We start from the raw sequence: 6,488 nt of genomic DNA, 5'->3' as shown, positions 1-6,488 counted from the left end.
CCATTCCCCCCTCATTTCCTGCCCTCCCAATCCCCCTCACTCCCTGCCCCCATTGCCCCTCAATCCCTGCCCCCATTCCCCCTTCACTCCCTGCCCTCCCATTCCCCCTCACTCCCTGCTCCCCATTCCCCCTCCCTCCCAGCCCTCCATTCCCCCCTCACTCCCTGCCCTCCCATTCCCCCTCACTCCCTGCCCTCCCATTCCCCCTCACTCCCTGCCCTCCCATTCCCCCTCACTCCCTGACCCCCATTCTCCCCTCACTCCTGCCCTCCCATTCCCCCACACTCCCTGACCCCCATTCCCCCTCACTCCCTGCCTTCCCATTCCCCTCACTCAGTGCCCCCCATTCCCCCCTCACTCCCTGCCCCCATTCCCCCGTCACTCCCTGCCCACCCATTTCCCCTCACTCCCCCCATTCCCCCCTCACTCCCTGCCCCCCCATTCCCTCCTCACTACCTGCCCTCCCATTCCCCCTCACTCCCTGCCCTCCCATTCCCCCCTCACTTCTTGCCCTCCCATTCCCCCTCACTACTTGCCACAATTCCCCCTTCACTCCGTGCCCCCATTCCCCCGCCACTCCCTGCCCTCCCATTTCCCCTCACTCCCTTCCCCCATTTGCCCCTCACTTCCAGCCCTCCCATTCCCCCTCACTCCCTGCCCCCATTTCCCCCCTCACTTCCTGCCCCCATTCACCCCTCACTCCCTGCCCTCCCATTCCCCCTCATTTCCTGCCCTCCCATTCTCCCCTCACTCCCTGCCCCCATTCCCCCTCCCCCCACCCCCCATTCCCCTCTCACTCCCTGCCCTCTCATTCCCCCCTCACTTCCTGCCCTCCCATTCCCCTCTCACTCCCTGCCCTCCCATTCCCCCCTCACTCCCTGCCCTCCCATTCCCCCTTACTCCCTGCTCCCCATTCCCCCTCCCTCCCTGCCCCCCCATTCCCCCCTCACTCCCTGTCCTCCCATTCCCCCTCGCTCTCTGCCCTCCCAATCCCCCTCACCCCCTGCCCCCATTGCCCCTCAATCCCTGCCCCCATTCCCCCTTCACTCCCTGCCCTCCCATTCCCCCTCACTCCCTGCCCCCCATTCCCCCTCCCTCCCAGCCCCCCATTCCCCCCTCATTCCCTGTCCTCCCATTCCCCCTCACTACCTGCCCCATATTCCCCCCCTCACTCCCTGCCCCATTCCCCCTCACCCCCTGCCCCCATTCCCCCCTCATTCCCTGCCCCCCATTCTCCCTCACTCCCTGCCCCCATTCCCCCTTCAATCCCAGCCCTCCCATTCCCCCTCACTCCCTGCCCCCATTTCCCCCCTCACTTCCTGCCCCCATTCACCCCTCACTCCCTGCCCTCCCATTCCCCCTCATTTCCTGCCCTCCCATTCTCCCCTCACTCCCTGCCCCCATTCCCCCTCCCCCCACCCCCCATTCCCCTCTCACTCCCTGCCCTCTCATTCCCCCCTCACTTCCTGCCCTCCCATTCCCCCTCACTCCCTGCCCCCCATTCCCCCTCCCTCCCAGCCCCCCATTCCCCCCTCATTCCCTGTCCTCCCATTCCCCCTCACTACCTGCCCCATATTCCCCCCCTCACTCCCTGCCCCATTCCCCCTCACCCCCTGCCCCCATTCCCCCCTCATTCCCTGCCCCCCATTCCCCCTCACTCCCTGCCCCCATTCCCCCTTCAATCCCTGCCCTCCCATTCCCCCTCACTCCCTGCCCCCGATTCCCCCTCACTCCCAGCCCCCCATTCCCCCTCACTTCCTACCCTACGATTCGCCCCTCATTCCATGCCCCCATTCCCCCTCACTCCCTACCCTCCATTCCCCCCTCACTCCCAGCCCCCCATTCCACCTCACTCCCTGCCCCCCATTCCCCCGTCACTCCCTGCCCCCCATTCCCCTCTCACTCCCTGCCCCCCATTCCCCCCTCACTCCCTGCCCTCCCATTCCCCCTCACTTCCTGCCCTCCTATTCCCCCCTCACTCCCTGCCCCCATTCCCCCTCACTCCCTACCCCCCATTCCCCCCTCACTCCATGCCCCCATTCTCCCCTCACTCCCTGCCCCCATTCCGCCCTCACTCCCTGCTCCCCCATTCCCCCCACACTCCCTGCCCTCCCATTCCCCCTCACTCCCTGCCCCCATTCCGCCCTCACTCCCTGCCCCCCCCATTCCCCCTCACTCCCTGCCCTCCCATTCCCCCTCACTCCCTGCCCCCATTCCCCCTCACTTCCTGCCCTCCCATTCCTCCTCACTCTCTGCCCCCATTCCCCCTCACTTCCTGCCCTCCCATTCCCCCTCACTCCCTGCCCCCATTCCCCTTCACCTCCTGCCCTCCCATTCCCCCTCACTCCCTGCCCCCATTCCCCCCCCCTCACTCCCTGCCCCACGTTCCCCCATCACTCCCTGTCACCATTCTCCCTCACCCCCTGCCCCCATTTCCCCTCCCCATTGATCCCTTCACCCTATTCCCCCCTCACTCCCTGCCCCCCATTCCCTCCTCACTCCCTGCTCCCCATTTCCCCTCACTCCCTGCTCCTCATTCCCTCCTCACTCCCTGCCCCCCCATTTCCCTCCCATTGTCCCGTTCGCCCCATTTCCCCCTCACCCCCTGCGTCCCCCATCAGCCCACCCTCTCCCCCGAGATCCCCCTATCACCCCCTGCCTGTCCCCGAGCTGATATGAATGCCCCTTATCAGACAGCAGAGCACGGAGCTGAATTTACCTTTCCTGTCTGTCGTGGGTTTACCTGAAGTCCTGATCCTGAAAGAAGAAAGTCGATGTTTTAGAAAGTGGAGTTAAACATTGACCTTTCACCTCACAGCCCTGGGTTGGTGATAAACATGGAGACAGCGTTACAGCAGGGACAGAGCACCAGGCCCTGTAGCCTGCTCCTGCCTCCTCAACTTCCTCCTCCTTCCCTTCAACTCTGCTTTTCCCAGACCCCCACTGAACCTGGAGGTAGTTGTCACCACCCCCTGCATCCTGAAGCCTCCCTGTGCCTTCCCCAAACCCCATCCTGCCTACTGCCCATTGCTCTCCTATCCAGGACCAAGGCTTACCTCTGGCCAGGGCTTGATTCCCAATAGGCCAGCAGCGCTCCAATCACCCAGAATTAAAAGCTAATCTCATGGTGACCACAGCAACAACTGACAACTGTTACAAAACCATCTGGGTCAGCAATGTCCTTTAGGGAAGAAATCTGCCTTCCTTCTCTGCTCTGGACTAAATGTGGTGTAGTTGTAGCAATGTGGCTGACTCTTAACCACCCTCTGAGATAGGCAGTGACACCCATTTCCCATATTAATGAGAAACAACACTAGGAGTGCAAATGTGTATGATCCACTTACATGGAGAAAGGGAGGACTGCAGATGCTGGAGATCAGAGTCCAGAGTGTGGTGCTGGAAAAGCACAGCAGGTCAGGCAGCATCTGAGGAGCAGGAGGCCTCATTCCTGATGATGGGCGTATGCCCAAAACATTGATTCTCCTGCTCCACGGATGCTGCCTGACCTGCTGTGCTTTTCCAGCAACACACTCTGGACTCTGATCCACTTCCATCCCTGTACAGGTTGTACATTGTCACTGTTTCCCCTGGAATTGTTTGTCTGTTATTGCTTTGTTCACTTTTTAGAATCTGGTTTGAATGTGCCACAATCAGGTAGAGTTTGATAGGGTTTGAACAGGAATCTTTCAAATTATCAACTCACAGACCAGGCCTGGCACTTAGCTCAGGTTCAGCTTGTTAATGTGTTTCAGTTCCCAGAGAGAGCAAGCCAGAGCTGAAGTTAGGATTCACTAAAATGTTGACTGAGTTGTGGAATCTTTGACATAAAACAAGCCACTTGGCCCAGCCCGGTCTAACTGTATCTTCCACAACCATCAGATGAGACCATAGGATAAATGAGCAGAATTAGGTCAGTGAATTTTGAGAAGATTTGTAGCTCAGGTTGAGGTTCTGGATGTAGGCTTGCTCGCTGAGCTGGAAAGTTCGTTTTGAGACGTTTCATCACCATACTAGGTAACATCTTCAGTGAGCCTCCGGATGAAGCACTGGACGTGTAGCCCGCTTTCTTTTTATGTGTCTGTGTTTCTTTGAGTTGGTGATGTCTATCAACAAACACATTGACTTGGATCCCATTTACTACCTCCTGAAAAAAAGAACAGGAAATGACATCACCAGAGGAAATGATATCACCAACCCAAGGAAACCCAAACGAAGCAATAGAAAGTGGGCTACACCACCAGTGCTTCACCTGGAGGCACACTGATGATGTTACCTAGTATGGTAACGAAACATCTGAAAATGAACCTTCCAGCTCAGTGAGCAAACCTACATCCAGAACAGAATTAGGTCATTCAGACCATCGAGTCTGCCCGACAATTCAATCATGGCTGATATGTTTCTCGACCCTATTCTCCTGCCTTCTCCCCGTAACCCTTTATTCCCCTTACTAATCAAGAACCTATCTCTCTCTGCCTTAAATATCCCCAATGGCCTGACCTCCACAGCCCTCTGTAGCAGTGAGTCCCAGCGGTTCCCCTCTCTCTGGCTGAAGGAAATACATTGGAAGCTGAGTCCCTGAACATTTGTATACATTCCTGGGAAGGAGGTGGGTGAAAGGTTCTTGTGGGTAGGTTCTTGAGGGGCCAAATGGCCTACTCCCACTCTATGCTTGTATCTTCACTGAGTCTCTCTCAAGTTGACCAAACCATGCAGAAAATGTTTACCTTTTTCTGGCTTTACAACACGGTGCGTTTTGTAATTTATTAATCAAAGACAGAACGCAAAGTTTCATGGGGAAGTGCTGTTTAAGTAATAACTCTCCATGTGATGTTCCTGCAGCATTGATCGGAACGATAAACAAAAAGAGAGAAAGTGCAGATAGCTGAGGGGAAAGGAGGAATGGAGGATGCGTCTGGACTGACTGGAATAAGGGAAAGCAGATGGACAGTTGTGGGAAATGTGGAAGGTCTGGCAGAGAGCAGCAGGCACGTTTCTGAGGAACCTCAATCCTGGGCCTGCCCCAGGGATCTCCACATTAGCAGCTCTCTCCCTTATTCCTCCCCTGCCCCCCGGGATGGAGATGAGCTGCAGATCGAAAGACCGTGCGCTAACCGAGTGTTAGGACCTCAGTTGCTACCCGCTGCCAGTCATTGCCACTCTCCCATTCCACATGTTCGGGCTATGTTTCAGACTCTGTTTCCCTCTGATCCCAATCCCCTCCGTCCATCCTGAATCCTTTCCTGTCACTATCCTGTTCTCTGTCCTCCATGATCCCTCCCGCCCCCTCCTGGAGCACCCTTTACCTGACCCTGGCATTAATACCATCTCCGTCTTGTCTGTTCCTAAGGTTGTCTCCCCTTTGCAAACACTTACAAGATATTCCTTTGGAGTAATTTGAGCTGTTACCAATGGCAACCCAGTGAGTGAGTCACAGTGGGATGTCAGAGTGAAACACAGAGGACACGATGCAAATAGATTAATGGGACAGAAACGAACCAAGTGGATCAATAGGGCAAGGAGCTGAAACGTGAGTAGAGAGGGTCCCACAGATCACATGGATGGTTGCATTTATTTAGCAAGTTGTCACATCATAGAATACACCTCACACCCAGAGAGTCACAAGATCAGATTGAGATCAGGGAATGGTACCCCCTTCCTCCTCTGGACTGCGTGCTCAGTAACTGTGTCTCTGGAGGGAGATCACAGTCTGTGGTAGGACAGGGGAGAACTGCAAACATTACAGCTTTCTTCAAGCAAGGTTCTAAGCATCATGTCAGGAATTATTAATCAGTCATTTAAACTTCAGCAGTGGGGAACTTTCTAGAAATAATCATTTGGGATAGAATTAACAGTCACATGGGAAAAGGTGGGTGCGTTTGGAAGAGTCAGTGCAAGTTTCTAAAGGAAAAATCAGTCTAATTAAGTTAATGGGCTGTTTTGAAGAGATAGCAGTGAGGGTCAATAAGTAGTAATGAGCATCCAAAGGGCATTAAAAGACAGTGCACCATGATAGGCCTATGAGGGGAGTTATAGATCCTGGTATGGCAAGGACAGCAGCAACATGAATACAAAAACGGCTGAGTGATAGGAAACAGAGAGGAATGCTCAATGGGTAATTTTCAGGCTGGAGAAAGATTTATAGGGGGACTCCCCCCAGAGGTCAGTGTTGGGACACTTGCTTTTTCTGGTTATATCTAATTAATCTCGATCTTGGTGTGCAGGGGACAATTTTAAAGTTTGCAGCTGACACAAAACTCAAAAGCATTGCACATTGTGAGAACAGTGTAAACTCTGAAACGACATTGAAACGTGGTGGTGGGGTGTGTGGATTGGTGGCAGATGATGTTCAGTACAGGAAGTGTGAGGTGATGCACTTTGGTGCATGGAACATGGAGATAGTATCGAATAAAGGAAACTTCTAAAGGCTGTGTCGGAGCAGAGTTACCTGGCTGTACATCTGCATATGACATTAAAGGTAGAGAAAGCTG

At 54.9% G+C, this 6,488-nt stretch overlaps 1 long non-coding RNA gene across 1 annotated transcript in view; it reads right to left on the bottom strand.

Annotated features, from left to right (window-relative positions):
• Window positions 1-3,995: 3,995 nt before the first annotated feature.
• The window catches only part of LOC148147276 (uncharacterized), a 108,905-nt gene continuing 106,412 nt past the window's right edge, over window positions 3,996-6,488 (bottom strand). Inside the window, exon 3 of the long non-coding RNA XR_015759846.1 lies at window positions 3,996-4,144. This is a non-coding gene — a long non-coding RNA (uncharacterized LOC148147276). The remainder of the gene's footprint in view (window positions 4,145-6,488) is intronic.

Source organism: Chiloscyllium plagiosum, unplaced genomic scaffold (genome assembly GCF_037043375.1).
Source record: "Chiloscyllium plagiosum isolate Xiang-an unplaced genomic scaffold, Cpla_swu_hap1 HiC_scaffold_17, whole genome shotgun sequence".
Lineage (NCBI taxonomy): Eukaryota > Metazoa > Chordata > Chondrichthyes > Orectolobiformes > Hemiscylliidae > Chiloscyllium > Chiloscyllium plagiosum.
This window is presented reverse-complemented; position numbering and strand designations above follow the sequence as displayed.